This window comes from Typopeltis vanoorti, chromosome 22, assembly GCF_054136105.1.
Source record: "Typopeltis vanoorti isolate ZY-2024b chromosome 22, IOZ_Tvanoo_1.0, whole genome shotgun sequence".
Lineage (NCBI taxonomy): Eukaryota > Metazoa > Arthropoda > Arachnida > Uropygi > Thelyphonidae > Typopeltis > Typopeltis vanoorti.
Genome location: NC_143570.1, coordinates 12,401,089 through 12,420,652, shown reverse-complemented (window position 1 = coordinate 12,420,652; position 19,564 = coordinate 12,401,089). Strand labels below are relative to the sequence as shown.

The following is a 19,564-nucleotide window of genomic DNA, read 5'->3' as shown; positions in this document are numbered from 1 at the left end:
AGTGCACTAATTGCTTTCAGTTTAGGGTGAAGAAAGATAAGTTTATTACAGTGTTTACTTGATATTGTTGAGGCTTGGGAACAGAGTTTTTTAGAATATTAGCAAATTTGTTGATATGACAACTTATTTAAAAAAAAAAAACCACTTTGGCAGCTGAAGTGTAAGAGACAACTGAAAGGGTCATCCAAAAGGTCAGCATTGCAGTGAGTTCCTCTTCTAGCAAGCAAACACCTTTGGTGTCAGCAAGTGTTTACATGAAAGAGTGAAGCTAGTTGTAATTCTACAAACAAATAGAAGGGAGAACCATGGACTCTCAGCTTTCCTATCCCACACCCCAGCTAATTACTTCATGGAAATGTTTGAAGAGAAGCTCTAAACTCTGTCCCATATGAACCCACATTGTATTGAGGTGTTCATTTGGCTACATAGCTTGGATGCTCTCAATATATTTTTAATGTATCTAAACAAACAACATCCCAAGATCCAGTTCACACTAGAAAAAGAAAATAACGTCTCCCCTTCCTAAAAAGTTTAATTACATGCTGGCTTGATGGATCCCTGGCATTCTCTGTTTACAGAAATCCCACACACTTTTAGATACATCCACAAACAGTCATTTCCCCCCCCCCCCTACCAACAGTATGGGATTATTAAAGCTTTATAACAGGGCTAAATATGAATTAGTTCAGATAATAGTGTCCTCTCCACAGAACTCGACCACATTCACAAAACATTCTTAAAACAATTCCCACCATATCTAAAAAATATTAAAATCCCAAAACCACACACCCATTATACCTCTCCAGAATACAGACTACCCCTAAAAGCTATCACCACTCCATATATCCAAGGCACAACTAACAAAAATCTTAAAGAAATACAACCTTTCAACTATTTACAGACAAAAAATCAGCATCCCTTATCTGCTCCACAAAGACCAGCCACACCCCGTAGATCTGCCATTTATCAGGTCCCTCGTAGTTGCAAATTATTTTACTATGGCCAAACAGGTAGGACAGCCAACATCAGAATTGCTGAACATAAGGACTATATCTGTTTTCACCACTACAGCCACTCAAGACTTTGCTGAACATGCTTTGGACCCCTGCCATAGAATACACTGGAAGAAGGCCACTCTACTCCATTGCAGCAAATATAAAGATGAAAGACTTTTCCTTAAATCTGTCTTAAGAAACTATCCTAACCTCAACAAATTTAGTTACATGAATCTGCCTCAAATTTGAGAATCTTTTATCCTCTGATTTCAGCCTAACAGACAAGGACACCCAATTTAGCTAGTGGATACTATTTAGGACAATACAATTGACATGCTTCATCCTCATTACTCAGCATAGTGCCTGTGTGTACATACTTATTATTATTTTGTTTCTTGATGAAAGCAATTTAACTCTGCTGAATATTGGAAGTATTAATTTATTTTAGTTAATATATTAGTCTATATTGTAATTTCCTTAAAAAATACAGTTATGAATAGCCAACATATAAGTTTTACCACCAGGTCTGAGCTAAACTATCACAACCACAGTATGGAGAGTCAGTCTGTTTTCATTTATGAAACATCTATTTGCATCATGCATCTCCCATCCTGATACAATAAAGTTTAGACTACAGATGCTTGCTAAACTGGATCAGGAGTATACCTGACTGTGTTCAGGCTAATTTAATATCAGAGACATTTTTACAGCAGTTTTCCAGGCAGGCTGTTTCAATTTAAGTCTCTGAGTAGTTGTGTGGGAGATGGACCAGTGAGCTTGCTAAATTTTCTACCATGATAACCATGTAGTACATTGTTGACCATACAGAAAAGTGGATATCAAGGGAAAGTGATCACTCCCAAATAAATTCTTATCAGTTTTCCACTTAAAGAGTGAGAAAAGGAAGGGTGAACAGACAGTTAAGTTGATGGTTGGGAATGTTTTGGTGGGTACATGGAAGGTATTGCTTCCAGTATGTAGGAGGGAGAAATTGTCAAGCATACACTCAGCAATTCCTCCTTTGTTATCTGTTCAGGCACTACCCTATAGAATGTTATATCTATTTAAATCTCCCATTAAAAGTAAGGGGGAATGGTAATGGCAATGTGATATCAAGTTCTCTTGAGCTATATCTGCAGTACAAGGAAGGTAGATACAGCACACTGTTATTAGAGTTCCAGAACTGAGACTGTTCTGTCTTGTGTGAGAAAACTTGATCCATTAGAGGAGGTCCATTTCACATTACATCATCATCTTCTAACATGAGAAGGAGTTCTGTTGATACCATGACGAGGACTATGAGAATGACTACGAGAATAACGTCTTCGTGGTGAGACGGGACCGTGATCTTCTGTTTCCTCCATAACCACCACCACCACCACCATACCAACTACAGGTCAAGGTCCAGTTTGGAAAGCCAATTCAAAGCCTCGTCCGTCACTTTGTGGATGTCCTGTAGGCCACCACCATGAAATTGGCACCTTGGGCAGTCGTACACAATATGAGTAATCGCCTGAACCATGGGAGAACAATCACAATAAGGGTGATCTGACAGCCCCCATTTATGTAGAAGATAGTCACATCTGCCCTGAGTAGTTCTGATCCTGTTTATTAATGATCAAATCTTCCTTGGAAGATCAAAACCAGGCTGTGGAGCACAGGGATCTTCTACCAGGAAGCCATTTGTTGGTAGATTGTTGGACCAGTATTCTCTCCATATGTCAGATATTGATGGCAGCGCAGCTGAAGAGAGTTCGTCCATGGATCAGAGAGGCTTTCTAGATTTGAGGTGAAGACTAGGTGGGTTTATGAGAGTCTGATGTAGGGGCAGGAGTGGGTTGCTCATTGCTTTATTAAATTCCTTAATCGAAGCTTGTCTTCTCTGTATGTGTGGTGGAGCAATGTTAGATAGAATAGGCAGCCAGGAGAGAGGGGTGCTTCTCACTGTCCCACTAATTGTGCGCATGGTAGAGTTCAGCTGGGTGTCTATAATATTAGTGTGTGTACTTCTTTCCCAGATAGGGGCACAATAGTCTGCTGCAGAGAATTTTCGAGGGCTAGTGCAGACGACCTTAGGACTCCTGCACCATAACCCCAGGTTGTTCTAACAATCCTTGAAATGATATTATTTCTGGTTTTAATTTTATTGGAGAGGTTGATGATGTGCCCTTTATAGGTTATGCTTCTGTCCAGGCTCACTCCAAGGTATTTTGGGTGAGGCTCATGTTCTAACATTTTTCCACAGAAAGAAAGGTTGAGTTGTTGATTTGCCTGTGCATTGTACAGGTGAAATACTAAGGACACTGTTTTCGTTGGATTTGGCTTCAGGTACCACTGCTTGAAGTACTCTTCCAAGGTGTTCAGTTCCGTATTCGAGGTTGATTCTAGGTTCGTAAAGGAGGTGGATTGATGTAAGATTGCTAGGTCATCGGCGTACATATACTTGCTTGATCTGGTATGAGGTAGATCATACACGTAGATGTTAAAAAGTATAGGAGATAACACAGAGCTCTGAGGAAGATCGTTGTGAAGGAATCTGGGCCTGCTCTTTTTTCCACCAATATGGAACTGGATCTTTCTGTTGGAGAGAATAGAATCAAAAAGTTGGAAAGTATTTTTACACTTTATAATATTTCCTAGTTTTAGGATGAGGCCCCTGATCCAGACAGTGTCATAAGCAGATGTTAGGTCAGTGAAAGTGGCTCCAGATTTAAGTTTCTTCTGGAAGCCTGCTTCAATTTGAGTTGTCAGGGCCAGGACCCGGTCACAGCAACTTCTTCATGCCCTGAAGCCAGCTTGTTCAGTCAGGAGTGCTCTTTCGATGAGTGGTGAAATTGTTTAAGGAGAATTCTTTCAAAGATCTTAAAGTTGCCTGATAGAGTGGTGAGAGGAGAACAGTCAATGAGTTTAAGAATGGTATGATAGACTTTGTGTTTCCTAGGAGGGACCTCCCGTGAGGAGTCTTGATAGACTTTGTGTTTTCTAGGAAAGACCTCCCGCAATGAGTCTTTTGACTCCATGGAGACCTGAATAATAATAATAATTCTCAGTTGATTATAATCACCTGCATTATTAGTTTTACACAGTTCCCCCTTCTCAGTCAAAGTTCTTACATGCATTGCCACTTACCAGGTCAAAACTGTATGATCACTTTCACCAATTAGAAGTACATGGTGAACTCATTTATAGACGGATCTTGTACTGTGAGTCCTCGTTCATTATCTGCTGAAGACTTCTTTGGATTTAATTTCCCTCCTCTTGCATGCTCTTTCTCTCTCTCTCTCTCATCTATATCCTTACAGTCGAAATCACTGATAATGACAGTCATACTCTTGTATTACTTATAAGATTTATTTCTATATTCCTGTTTGCAGTCCTCCTCTTCAAATGAGCCCAGTCATGTAGCAGCACCCAGTTATCATTCTCTTTCTCTCTCTCACTGTGTTTGTCATTACAGATACAATGTCAGTTGTGTATTTTGTCCTGATAACCTCTATCTCATACAAACAGTGTCGAACCCATTTCCTGTATTACTTATACAGGAAACATCCTCTACCACTACTCGAGATTTCTGCGCAGATTGAATGCAATTCCTCTGCAGTAATTAGCAGTATTTATTTATCCTCTCCTCTTATCCTGTGTATTCTCCCTGAATAAAATGACCCCATCACATTCTATTCCTGTAACAATATCTTTGGCAGGTTCAGTAATGCCTATAATTTTTGGTTTCACTACATCTACCAGGCTGCTGAGTTGAATCTTGAACCAGATTCCCCCACCTTCCTATTTCCATAGTTTATACATTTCTTTCTAGACTGTCCTGCATTTCTTGGGTTTCATTCCTAATAAGTTATCATTCTTTCTCTCTCACACACTGTATATCTCATTATACACACAATTTCTATTTAATTTAATGCACACATCCACGCTTTCATGCAACCATTGATACATATCTAGTTTCCCTGACAAATCACATTCACTCATTCACCAAACAACAATTTCTCCAAGCATCTGACACCAAAATTATTCAAAAGTGCAATTCATCTTGCATGGACAAATCCTTCTGTCCATCAGTCACCATTACTGCACACCATTTCTCCTACTTAATCTATTTACTGACCCCTCGCAATTGCAGCTCTCCTCCTCAGCTCACACCTGTCATATTATGAAAGATTGACAATCTTTACTCTTCTTTTTTACTTGCTCAACTTTTTTTACATCTATTCTTATGCTGTACTTTTCTCAAGTGATTCGTTTTAATTAATGTAACAATATCATCCCCTTGTTCAACTACTTACGTATTGCTTCAGTTATAACACAAATCTTCATGCCCCATGCTCTCATTGCTTGCTCATCAATTATGCCTCTGATACCCATATATTACCATATCCTTTCTCCTTTCCTTCTATTTGCAAAGATTATTTCTAGTTTTTCAAGCCCTTATATAATTGAAGATTAAAAATTTTCAACATCATGCTCGAATCTTTTTTTTTTCTCTCTCTCTCCTATTTCTTTCATATCTCCTTTCTCACATCACTATCACCATCATGCATTCTTTTGTCAAGGTCTTGGAGAAAATAGTCAAGAGGAAAACACAGGATTGGATAGATGAAAATGGGATGATGTATGGGGGACAGCATGGTTTTGTAAAGGGTAGATCACGCCTCAGTAACTTGCTCACGTTTTATAACACAGTGATGGCTGAACTGGATAAGGGTAATGGGTTTACAGTGATTCTGCTGGACCTTGCTAAGCTGCAGCATATGGGGATGGATATAGGGTTCGTGAGATGGATAGAAGGGTGGTTGATGGAGAGATATCAGAGAGTGGTTTATTCAGGAGTAGTGTCCAAAAGACGGCCTGTGATTAGTGGTGTGCCGCAGGGTTCTGTTCTTGGACCACTACTGTTCAATTTGTTCATTAACGATATAGGAAAGGATCTGAGAGGAACTGTTCATTTGTTTGCTGATGATGCAAAGTTGGGTAGACCAATAGTAAGTGCACAGGATGTCAACATTTTGCAGGCTGATTTGGATAGTTTGAAGGACTGGGCTAAGGAGAATGGATGTCAATTTAATGTGGCAAAATGTAAGGTTATGCATTTTGGGGTGAAAAGATTAGCAGCAGTATATCACATTGGTGGAACTGTACTCCAGGAGATTACAAGGCCAGGGATTTGGAATTGTTGGTGGATAGGGAGTTGAAGTTTAGGGGCCACATCACAAAAGTGGCTAAATCAGCTCATCAAATCACTTGGTTGCTGAAAAATACTTTAAGAAGCAGAGACAAACAGGTTATTGTTCCTCTGTATCGAGCCTTGATAAGATCCCATCTAGACTACTGTACCCAGATATGGGCGCCAGGGTTTCTTCTGGGTGGGAAGGAGGTGGAGTGGATCCAGAGACGAGTGACCAAGATGATAGCAGGTCTATGGAATGAACCTTATGAGAACAGGTTGAAGATTTGTGTTGCAGAAATTGGTTGATAGACGGAAAAGGGGTGATATGATTGAGACATTCAAATTACTGAAGGGTTTCTATAAGATTAATTCAGAAGATATTTTTGAGAATAGGACTGGTGGTGAGAGGACTAGGGGCCATACATGGAAGCTGGGCAAGAGTGTAATTAGCAAGGATGTTAGAACTAGATTTTTTACTTGGAGAGTGGTGAATGAGTGGAATAAGCTGCCAGAGTCTGTTGTGGGTGCCATGACTGTAAATGAGTTCAAGGAGAAGTATGATAGGTACTGTGTGAATGTCGAATAGTTGTCTTGGCATGATGTTAGGGCCTCCTTCGATGAGTCTATGGACTCCTTGGAGTTGGCCGTAATAATAATAATAATTCTAACACTTCCATTCTTGCTCTCATTCACTTAGCATGTGCTATTACTGGCCACAACAACTCGTTTGCACCCCCATTTCAATTTGCCTCATATTCAACATTTCACACTCCTTAATCTGTCTAATTTATCACACATTTCTGGAAAATTCAGCACATTTGTCTCCTTTTACCCATAAACTATTCATATTTGCCAGCACATATGTTACACATGCGCACATATACAGTGGTACCACGACTTACGAACTTAATTCATTCCTAACCACGGTTTGTATCTCGAAACCCAATTTTCCATTATATCTTATGGGAAATCAATTAATCTGTTCCCAGATTCAAAAATTTAAAAAAAAAAAAAAAAAAATCCAAAAAATATAAAATACTATTCTCAACTAAATGAAGAAAATGCAAAGAAATGAAAAAGGAGTGAGAAGGAACATTTTTACACTATAAATATGCATTTTGTATACCATTACATATTATTAATTTTTATTTATGAAATCTTTGATTTTATATGATTAGTATGAAAATTATCTTCCATTAAATTGTAAAAAAAATCATTTTTCTTGTGGCTGGTTTTGTGATTCAGGAGTTTTCAATTTGTTGTCATCACTTGCTTCTTTTTGCCTCTTAGGTGAGGGAGGTGTAAAAACCTATCCAACATTGACTGAATTTGTCGTTTCCTTAGCACTCTTCTAAAGTGATTAATAGCATTGTCATTGAAGATACTGGTGGCTCTAGAAACAACACCTTCATTTCGATGCCACTTGTTCACCAATTCTTTTAATTCGCCGCAGTGCTGGAAGGGTTTTTTTACATCACTCGTTGGAATTTCTCCCTTTTTGTTGCTGTCTTCTTCATCATCTGAAGACATTTGCTTTTTCTCCTCATCCCTTTCTTTTTCCTGCTTTCTTCTTAACTCCTGTAGCTCTTCAGTGGTCAGCTCAATGTTGTGCTCCTCTACCAGCTCCTCTACATCTGCTTCATCAACTTCCAAATGCATGGTCTTGCCCAGGGAGACAACTGTATCTACAATGTCAATTTCACTTTCAGGTCCTTCCAATGCAGTTCCTCGGACACAGTAGGGCCATAACTTTTTCAGGCTGATTTTAGAGCTCTCACAGAAACATCCTTCCATGCCTGACCTAATAAGACACAAACAATGAAGAATATTGAAGTGATTCTTCCAGAATTCTCTGAGGGTTAATTCTGTGTCAGTGATAACTTTGAAACATCTTTGGACAAGAGTATAAATTGGTATAAAGCTTTTTGAAGTTGGAAATAACATATTGATCCACTGGTTGTAAGAGTGGTGTGGTATTAGGAGGCAAGAACTTAATTTTGATGAAATTAAACTCTTCATCCAATTCTTCTTCCAACTCTGGTGGATGTGCTGGAGCATTGTCCATTATAAGAAGAACTTTCTCAGGCAGATCCTTTTCTTGTAGATACCGTTTCACTATGGGAGCAAAGACCTCTGTCATCCACTCACAGAAGAACTGCCTGGTTACCCAAGCTCTGCTGTTACCTCTCCACATAACGCTGAGTTTGTACCTGTTAACATTCTGTTTTTTAAAGACTCGGATTTTCAGATAAACCAACAGAGGTTTTATCTTCAGGTCACCGCTAGCAGTGGCACAAAAAAAAGAAAAGTTAGTCTGTCTTTCATTGGCTTGTGTCCTGGCAATGCCATTTCCTCCTTAGTGATGAACATCCTCTTAGGTATTTTCTTCCAGCAAAGCCCAGTTTCATCACAGTTGAAAACTTGTTCAGGTCTGTAACCTTCTGATTCCATCAGATTGTCAGCACTAGCACCTTCTCCATGTCTAACAACACTATGGATACCGGCTGTATTCTTGAATTTCTGAAACCATCCTTTGCTAGTTTTAAACTCTTCGCTGATGTCTTTGCTACTGCTAGTGGATGGCAAGTTCTGCAAAAGATCTTCGTAAACAGTTTGAGCTTGTAAACAGATCATGTTTTGAGATACACTATCTCCTTTCAGTTGCATGTCATTAATCCAGACGAGAAGTAAAGTTTCCATTTCTTCCATAACTTTATTTCTTCAAGATGACACAACAGATACTCCTTTGGCCACATCCAGTTCCTTATAAAAAGCTACTTTCTTGACAGTTGTAGCTATGGTGGATTTGGACAAGTCATACTGCCTGCACAGATCACTTTGCCTGACTCCTTTCTCATATTTTTCCACAATCTCTTAATTTCTATTGCGATTTTCTTCTTCTCTTTTTTCTTAGTTTTCTTTGACCCCATGTTGAAAATAATACGCTGAACAGTGAAATGACACTTATCTGGTAGATTATTCAGAAAATTTTTATAAGTGACTTGTTTTTATAAAACACGTCACTTATAAAAAGAAATACACACAGTAACACATAATAAATACAAACCTAAAAATATCTTCACAACGTGTATTGTTTGTTTACACAAATACCGAAATAGATAGACAAAAAAGCAAATGAGTGCATCGTTGTATTTCAGATAAATACGATGTAGTAACAACAATCGTTACACTAGAGACGGTTCAGCGTGCGCTCAGCTAAATGTACATACATATATGCTGTACTCTGCATTAAGCCTGTTTCTAGTACTAGGGGAAAAAGATAAAAAAAAGTATAATGCAAAACAGGCTTTAGTTCATTTGAAAAGAAAAGCATCACGGTTCATATCTTGAGTCTAGGTTCGTATCTAGAGGTCAAAACAGGATATGAAAAAAGTTCGTATGTCGAGTGGTTCGTAAGTTGAGGTACCACTGTATATATATATATATATATATATATATATATATATATATATATATATACACATCATCAAGAACTATAACTATTTAAATAACTATAAAATAAACAGTCACCTGCATACACACAATTTATTAAAATACAAGTCAAATTAATAATTTATCTTGTGAAAGCTTTTAATCCCCTAAAGAAAGGATCAATAATAGATAAACTCAAATAGAGGTACATGTCTGAGATCACTTAGACATATATACCTCTAATTACAGACAGTATTTATTCTCACTACAAAGATGCTCTAATAAGATTTTTTTTTTTTCAAAAAAAAAAAAAAATCAGCTAATGCCTTTTGTTCCCTTTTAACCCATCTGGCTTTTTGGAAACTGAGTGGATAGTTCAATCTCCACTGGTAGCCAATCAGAGGTAGCTGGCCCAAAACTATCACTAATTATAAGTGGCAACTGATGAAGAGACTGGCAAACAGATGCTGCCATCTCTTGGTACCAAACTCTAACAGGATTTGTTTGAAATAGTGTGGGTTCTATTTTCTTGAGTTTCCAGGGAAGAAAAAAAAAAAAAAAAAAAAAAAAACCTTTTGCCCATGCCAGAGATCAACTAATTCAGGAACCAGTCAAAGAAAGGCTTAGAAAAAGTTCCTTCAGTCAGTGATTTGACTTGAAGTTAGTCTACCTTCGGGTGGCCTAGCGAGTGCAGAGGATACAACTGCCACTTCCACTGAGCTACACAGGCCTATGTCTTTTTTTTTTTTTTTAACAACAAAAAAAGTAATTAGTACAACAACCATTTTTGGACTTTTGTCCATTTCATAAAGTATAATAATTTATGCCAAGATTTTGTTTTCATAAAGAATTATATTTTAGTGATATAAATATTTGCATTACTTGTCTTCAAATAATATGAAAGCAGTTGGGTTAGTTGGAATTAAGGCTGAAGCAATCAAGGCTATGAGGCCAGTAAATCATGTTTGATCAAATAAATCTGTCACTTCCATATGAGACTGGTTAACTTTCCAACTGGAAGAGAGATGTCATAACATCCTCATAACTGTGCTATGCAGGCACTTTTGGAAACAGTGCTTTCATATTTAAAGTAATGCAAAGTGTCAAGCCATAACATACTCATAACTGTGCTATGCAGGCACTTTTGGAAGCAGTGCTTTCATATTTAAAAGTAATGACAAGTAGCGTAAAATAATTTCATCATTTCTTTCCTGTTTATACCAAAGACCAAAATAGCTGCACAAGCTATCAGTTCATCCAAAACTGACTTTGAAAGGACTAAGAAACTTGCATCATGTCTGAATGACAGTCATGCTTTTTTGATCTCTTGCCAAAACTATCGGCCTCAACTTTTATCTAACAAAGCTTTCACCATTTTGCACTTGGATGATTCCACTGCATTGTTAACTCTAATTCTTGCATAGACGATCTTGGTAAATGTCCTCCTACCATTACTAACACACAACATTCAATGTCTCCTTTGGTGTTTTTTCCAGAAAGAGAACAGAAGAATCTTGCCCAAACTGGATACCAAAAATTTCTCCTGGTCCTGATGGCAATTTTCAAATTGTACTGAAGGTTTGTGTTCCAGAGTCGACTCCTGTTTGTATTACCTTTTTATCCTCTCCTGTTCCACAGATATCTATCCTGCAGCCTTAAAAAAAAATTAGCCATATTCAACCCTTTTTCCAGAAGGGATGACATATCTTTGCTATATCTCAAATGCTATCATAATGTCTGTCTTCTGCAATCCAGTTGCCAGCTTTGCATCTTGATGCACATTACAGATGAAAACAGTTGGATCGTTATTCTCAAACTATGCAACTAATGCTGGTGTTTCATAAGGCTCTTTTCTTTCATCTACTCTGTTCCTTCTATATGTCAAATGGACATCTGATAACCTTGATTAATTTCATTGCTAATAAAACACAATCCTGCTTTATTTCTCCCCAAAATATAATTTACTACTGTTGTAGATTTTTTTTTTGTGTTATAAACATAACACAAATATCACTTCAGTGCTCAGAAAATGTTTTCCCTTTTGTTCAAGGAGCTACTTTACCTCTGAATACGTAGCTAATTGCTGAATGCGCTTTTCACATTTAAAGTCATCCTAAGAACTCCCTAAAAATACTTGACTCAGTACCAGTTGCACAGAGGTTGATTTATGACTAATCCATCACTAATTCACTTACTCTTTCACATTCCCTTTCAGTTTTCTGTTGTTTGCATTTTTTACAAATATTTCCATGGACACTGTTCATGAGAATTCACATTGATAATTCCCTCACTCTCTTCTAAATATGCTAGAACACATAAAGCAGCTATTCAAAACCCCTTCACAGTTCAACTCTAAAACTCTAAACTCACAGAGCAAAGTTTTCTTCATCTTCAAGTCTTCAAATCCAATATTAACGAGTTGTTTTCACCTCTCTTTGTACCCATGGTACTAAGGAGAGTAAACAACTTCTTGTAGATGGGCCTAGAGTAAAAAAGAAAAAAATCTACCTTTTAAAGTAAAAATGTGTATTTTATTTTTGAGGGTGCTAAAATAAAACCTTATAAATATATATTTATGAAAATCATCTTTTTTCCGCTTTTTAAAGGCAAGAGAAACAGTATTTTGTGTAATCTACTCATAGACATTAAAAAAAAAAAAAGAGACGGTCATTCCTTCACTGAAGTAATAACACCTTTTCATTCAGTCTGATTTAAAACACTTTAACAAACGAGTAATAACTTCAAAATTCCTACTCCTATCAAAAGATATGTATCTGGCACCAATTATTATACAATAAACTGGTTTTATATACTATCATACCATTATTTAAATTTATTCGCCATTCATGCCCTCTCCTTCCCAGTGTCCATCCCATAACTACCTCTCAACAACTTAAATGCTCAATCATATCTCCTACAATAAATTTAGTTTAATCCTTTATCCCAGTGAGAGCAAACAAAGTTTGTGCCTGAAAATATCTTCAGGACTGAATATAGTGTTGTATTATCTTACCTGGGTAAGTAGTACAACACCAGGCAACTCGTAGCAAAGGTGGAGCAAGCTACCAACACTCCTATCCCACTATCTCCCATAATGCAAAACACATCTCCTTGTGGATATGTATACTGTTATGCATTAAGGGATTGGCCACTACCCAGACCAGTTTCGACCTTTATTGAGGTCTCTTCAGTGGGAGCCAGGCCCAGAGTTGGAGATACCAGGCAGAAACAGTAGCAAGGTTATCTTTACCTATAGGAGTTGCCAAAAAAAAGGTGTTGTACTACTTACCCAGGTAAGATAGTACAACACTATATTCAGTCCTGAAGATATTTTCAGGTGCAAACTTTGTTTGCTCTCACTGGGATAAAGGATTAAACTAAATGTATTATAGTCTAACCTAGTGAAAAATAAACTTTCAACAATCATATCTCCTCTTTGTCTTCTATCTGTCAAACTCTGCAGTTCACAGTATCTCAGTTTATCCTCATAATTAGCATTGTACAGTCCTGATATAATTTTTGTTCTCTACTTCTGTACCCTCTCTAAGGTTAATCCCATTAAATCCACCAGATCTGAGTGCAATAATCCAGAATTTATATAATGAAATGATATATCGTTATATCATTTCATTATACCTTCGCCACCATGATATATCCCCTAAACTTCAAATCTCTATTAATCATCACCTAAAGATCCCTTGCCTCCTCTACTTCTACTAATATAGTTCAATAGAGTATGCAATTTTCTGCTGATGAACCCCAAATTTCAAGACCTTGCATTTTGTTGCATTAAACTGATATCTCTAATAATTTGCCCATTTGGTCAGCACTCCTTGGACTCATTGGAGGTGTCACATTGTAATAATAATAAAAATAAAATTGTATGCAAAATAATAGCAATCACTTTTCCATGAAATATACCAGAATCTTCAGTTGCTCTGCCCAATGCACATAAATTACATTTAAATAAATATTTCATCAACCTTATGAAATCTTCGTAATTTTACTACTGTTCTGGATTTTTTTTTATTATTTTATGATTTCAATATTTTGCATTTTATCTCAAACTGTTTATTTTGTTATTTGAAAAAGAGAGAGAGAGACAACAATGCCTTCCCCTTTTCACCATTTTGAGCTAAGTATAAATGCTTAAATGTTGCTGCCACAAAAATTCTAAGTAATGTAACAGAAGGGAGAATGGAGGAATGTATATTGGTTGTGCTTATGTTCTTCTTCTTCTTCTGCAGCTTTTCCCACATAGTAGGGTCGCTGTTTGTGGTGAGTCTCCTCCACAACCTCCTGTCTTGGGCTGTAGCCACATCCAAGTTCTTCATCCTCAAATCTGCCTCCATCATCTCCATCCATCTCTTCTTTGGCCGTCCATGCTTCCTCTTCCCCTACACATCCATCTGCATGACCTTTCTTCCCACATACTCTTCCTCCCTCCTCATCACATGACCAAACCATCTCAACCTTGCCTCCTGTATCTTTGTTCCTAAGTTCGTAACTTTCACCGTTTCCCTTACATAATCATTTCTCAGACGATTCTTTCTGGTCACATCACACATCCACCTAAGCATTCTCATCTCCACTACCTCCATCCTGCTGTTGTTATTTTCCCTGAGGGCCACAGTTTCCATAACATATGTCATAGCAAAGTATCTAAAGTCACTGACCTTCCTGATGACATTTCCTTCCAGCTCTAGATCTGTCTCCTGGCTGCCATCCACTTTGAAACACATATACTCTATCTTTCCTCTGCTCAGTCTCATACCTCTCTCTCTCTCTCTCTCTCTCTCCCAGTTGTTGTGTCGGAAAAAGTGCCAACTCACTTTTAATGAGTTATCCTATTTCCAACCCAACATAAGGTAACGTTAAAAGCATGGATATGGACATGCTTATGCCTACCAGAAGAAAATGTGCATCTTGGTAAGCCAGAACTGTGGCTAAACACTCTTGTAGATATTAAGTAAATTTTGAGAACCCCATAATTGAAATAGATGATGTTTATGAATTATTTAACAGAGAAAAGATTTGTATAATGCTGAAAAATGTATATAAGATGATACATGTATTGAGCCATGTCAAAAACAGTTCGGAGCTGTGGTGACCAATCGGCCGCCGCTATGTGTGTGACATAGCCACCAAGAGAGGGCGCTCACATGAGGTATATAGGTTTCGGCGCCGAATTCAATCGCTCTCTTTTTTCTGCTCCTGGTTCCTGATTTCAAGTGCTGAATAGCTGTGAAGCTTGCCGCCGTGCCCGGCAAGATTCTCCCGTTGCTATACGGTGCTGCGTCGAGTGTAGCCACGTTGAAGGAATGCTGCCAGAAAGAGCCGTTGGTTAGCCATGCCAACGTATAAATCAGCAAAGAGGTGAAACTATTTCGAAAAGAATAGAAGTGTGTCGCAGACGCCATAAGAAATACAAGGTGAGAAAACCCGAAGGTCTAAGTTAAGGAAGTCCCAATAACAACCAGAAAAGGCAAGAACGGTAAGATGCAAGTTTTCGTATTATATTGAATAATAACCAAAGAGGGTATAAGAAAAAGAACGTCAAGGAGCTCCATATAGTCTACTTCTACTTTATATCTAAAGAACTATAATTTTTTGGACATTCTGTCTGTGCCTAAAGAGCAAGTAACACCCGAAGCTTAAGCTGAACTGGGAACCAAGGCTTCGGACTGTTTATGTTAGAAGAAACATTGTTATTATTGTATTAAATTTGAACTTAAATATTAACTGAATTTTGGGGGAGGATAAAGCCTGAACATAAGAGAATATTGTCTCATGTGAATTTTGCAAGACGGAGTACGTCTAATATGCTTCACACTAGAGTTGTAGAATGTATCTATGTATATGTGTTATCTCCATATATGGGAACAGAACAACTCAGTAGAAATTAACTGAGCCTGAATATAGTCATACAAAGAAGAGTGTGAGATTGATACTATAGGATTTTAGAGTAAATAATTTTGGATATGTAAATTTAAGAAGGGGGAAGTTCAGGCTCCTTAGAATTGAAACTTCTAACTAAAGTGTATATATATATGTATTTGTCTAAAATAAATGTGTTTCTTTAATTTGAACCTCATGAGTCTGTCACTGTTCTGAGAATTGAGTTATCACTTGTTAAAATTCGGACCATGCATAAGTAATAGGGGAATCCATTAGTAACTGAGAAAGGGGGACCATGACTACAAACCTCTTGATCCCTATATTGTCTTCAGTAGCTTAAAATTGTGTCTCAGACTTCAGTTGCCGGCTGGCGCAGTCGACTTAAAGAATATAAATTTGTCGGCAATGGAAGAGCTAAAAAGAAATAAGATAAGAGAATAATATAAATAAATAAAGGGGAAGTAACCAGACATAACACAGTACTTTCCTCCAACTTTCCAGTTTAGCTGCCACTTCTTCTCTTGATTCTGCACACAGCACGATGTCATCTGCATACAACATAGTCCAATGCACGTCTTCTCTTACCTCCTCCGTCATCACCTCCATTACAATATTAAACAGGAATGGACTTAATGCTGATCCTTGATGCAAGCCAATTGTCACTGTAAAACTTTCTGTCTCTCCCAGGCAGGTTCGAACTCTTGTCTTCACATCTCCTGCACCAACCTGACATATTTCTCCAGTACCTTCTTCTCCCTCAAACACCTCCAGACTTCTTGCCTTGGCACTCTATCATAAGCTTTCTCCAAATCAATAAAAACCAGATGTAGCTCCCATTGTTTCTCTCGAAACTCTTTTCCATCATCTGTCATAACCCAAAGATAGCATCTGTCGTCGATCGACCAGGCATGAAGCCAAATTGCTCCTTGGCAATCTCCACTTCCTTCCTCAGTCTTCCATCAAGAACCCTCTCTAGGATCTTCATTGTGTGGGACATCAACTTTATTCCTCTGTAATTCTTACAAACTTGGACATCCTCTTTACTCTTGTAGATGGAGACAAGAGTATTTTCCCTCCATTCCTCAGGTATGTTTTCCTGTTGACAAACTTTTATTAACAGGTCCCACAGCAGGTCAATTCCCTCTTCCTCTAGTGCCTTCCATGCCTCCACTGGGATCCTGTCGGGGCCTACCGATTTTCCATTCTTCATCCTCTTTAGGGCTTCCTTCACTTTGACTCTACTAATGTTCTGCACCATCCCCTCATTAAGCTCCCCCATCTTCTCTGTGAGTCCTTGCATTTTCTTCATTCAAAAGCCCTTCAAAAGTATATTCTCCATCTGTTTCTTATATCCACATCCTTCCTTAATACCCTTCCTCCAGAATCTTTGATCTGCCTCACATGTACGATGTCCTTTGATGCCTTATTTCTACCTTTTGCCAATCAATAAATCTTTCTCTGTCCTTCCTTTGTATCTAATTGATCATAAAGGTCTTGATACGCCATAGCCTTCACCTGTGCAACAAGTCTTTTGGCTTCTCGCTTTTTCTCTCTGTACTCCTCTCTGTCCTCTTCCACTCTTGGCTAGTCCCACTTCTGCTTTGCCTTTCTCTTAGCCGTCACTACATCTTGTACATTATTATTCCACCACCAACCCTCCTTCTGCTCTCTAATCTTTCTGGATGTTTTACCAAACACCTCAATTGCACAGCTTAGAATTACTTTGGAATTATGTCTCCACCAGTCTTGTACACTTTCTAGTCCATCAAAAATCTTCTCTAACACCTTCTCCCTAAAACAGTTCTTCACTCCCTCTTCTTTTAAGCAAAACCACGTAATTTTCTTCCTTTCATGGCTTCCAAAGGTTCCTATCTTTGACTTTATTTTAAAGTCTGTGCACAGCAGCTGGTGTTGCTGCACCACCTGATCTGTTGGGATTACCTTACAATTTGTTACTGCCTTAAGATGTTTTCTTCTAGTCAAAATGTAGTCAATATGTGAACTATTGTTGCCACTTCTAAATGTTATCAAATGCTCTTTCCTCTTACAGAAAAAGGAGTTCACAATTGCCAGATCAAAAGCTACTGCAAAGTCCAAAATCCTCTTTCCTTCCTGGTTCATCATTTCTACTCCATGGCCACCATGCACCCTTTCACAGTACTTATTCTGTCTCCCTATGTGTCTGTTCAAGTCTCCTCTGACAATCACCATCTCGTTTTCTTCCAGTTCCCCCATTTCTTCATCTAGCACATTCCAGAATTCATCCTTCTCTTCTGCTGTACAGCCAACTTGTGGGGCATATACACATAAGACGACCAGTTACAGACCTTTATTAGCTATTTTTTCTTTCTTTTTTTTTTTTTTTAATTCATTATCTGTTTTGATGAAAAGACTCTGCCATTAGGGTGGGATTTTAGTCAAGTTTGACATCAAAGATATGAAATCATTACAGTTATAATGATTTATGTGAGATCACTACTGTAGTAAGGCTTTCTTTGTTTCAAGAATTACATAATCATATAATAAGTGATAACTCACTGTTTCATGAAATCAATCTGCTTGGACAAAAAGTATATTAGAACAAAAACAGGTGATATGATAAGTGTGTGCATTGTGAGAAATTATGCTGTTTTTGAGCAAGTGCAGCTTAGAAAACTGGATTCAGAATTTTGAATCTGTGTAGCTTACATTTTGGGGTTACATTCTGTAGAAAATATCTAATCAATGGTTGGCATATGTATGCAACACTGGGAGGAGGAAGTATGATTTCAAAATTATATGCATTATGCTTTCAGTAACAAAGTTTAATTCAGACATATAATATTTGAGGATAAAATTCCATAGAGCATTACAAATAATATGTTAAAAAAAAAAAAAGAAACAAAGAGAAAAAAAAAAAAGCTAGTAGCCCAGTTGCAGTCAGAAGGCAGATTCGCATGTGGAAGCTTACTTGATAGATCTTTCTGCCAAACATGATCAAATCACTTAACAGGATTCCACATTGGAGATTATTATAGAAACTCAAAAAAGATGAGTTTACAAAATTAACTTGTGACATGACATGGATTGGAGAGTGGCTGACTCACAGATATCTGAAAGTGATGTACTATGATCATGAGGAGGAGGGTGATCACCAGTATACACAGGATTCTCTACTTGGGTCAGTGCTGTTTAACGTGTATATTAATCATGCTGGGAAGGATCTTGATATATCTATTAATGATGCTAAGTTAGGAAACATAAGGAATGTAACTGATACAGAATCCCTGCAGGCTTATCTGAATAGACTGGTTATATGAGCAAATGACAATGAAGTCAGTTCAATGTTGCCAAATGTAAAACAACGCAAGTCACTGCATCAGACAGTGTTGTTAGAATACTGACTCATAATTATAAGGTTGTTATTCCCGCACTTTACAAGGCCTTTATAAGATCATATCAGGGCTACTGTGCAAAACCCAGTTGACAGTTTTTCAAGGAGATGGGGAGACAGTCTTGTGATGAATGTGAACGTAAGCTATAACTAGATAAATAACTCACTAATTACATACTTAATACTTAAATATATATATATATATATATATTTATTTATTTATTTTTATTTAACTCAAAATTTTTGCCATAGTGTACATCTTCAGTATGACTATCAAATACAAGTACAAGAGAAAACCAGAAGACCCAACAATGAAAACAAACTACGTGTATATGATATAGAGTGGCACAGTCTAAAATATATTAACTACACATTTAAACAAGAGACAGAGTATTAATTAAAAATTATTGCCTAAAGAATGTGTGGAGAATTAATACTTCTCCACACATTAGCCACTGATGTACCAGTTTGGACGAAACATGATAACCACTGGCAATGAAATTTGATAGACTCCGGGTGTGGGGGCTAAAGATGGAATTTAATCTTTTGCAGGGCCTAAAAAAAAAAGCAGAAATCTGTTAATAGGGTAAAGGGACACCTGGTGAACAACTAATCTAAGCAGTTTGGCTATTTCTTCAGAGACATCTTTAACATAATGAATGACATTAATAAATGAAGGTTATTAAT

General features: G+C 37.5%; 1 long non-coding RNA gene across 1 annotated transcript in view; it reads right to left on the bottom strand.

Annotated features, from left to right (window-relative positions):
- The window catches only part of LOC150094162 (uncharacterized), a 191,682-nt gene that overhangs the window by 95,688 nt on the left and 76,430 nt on the right, over positions 1-19,564 (bottom strand). The window lies entirely within an intron of this gene.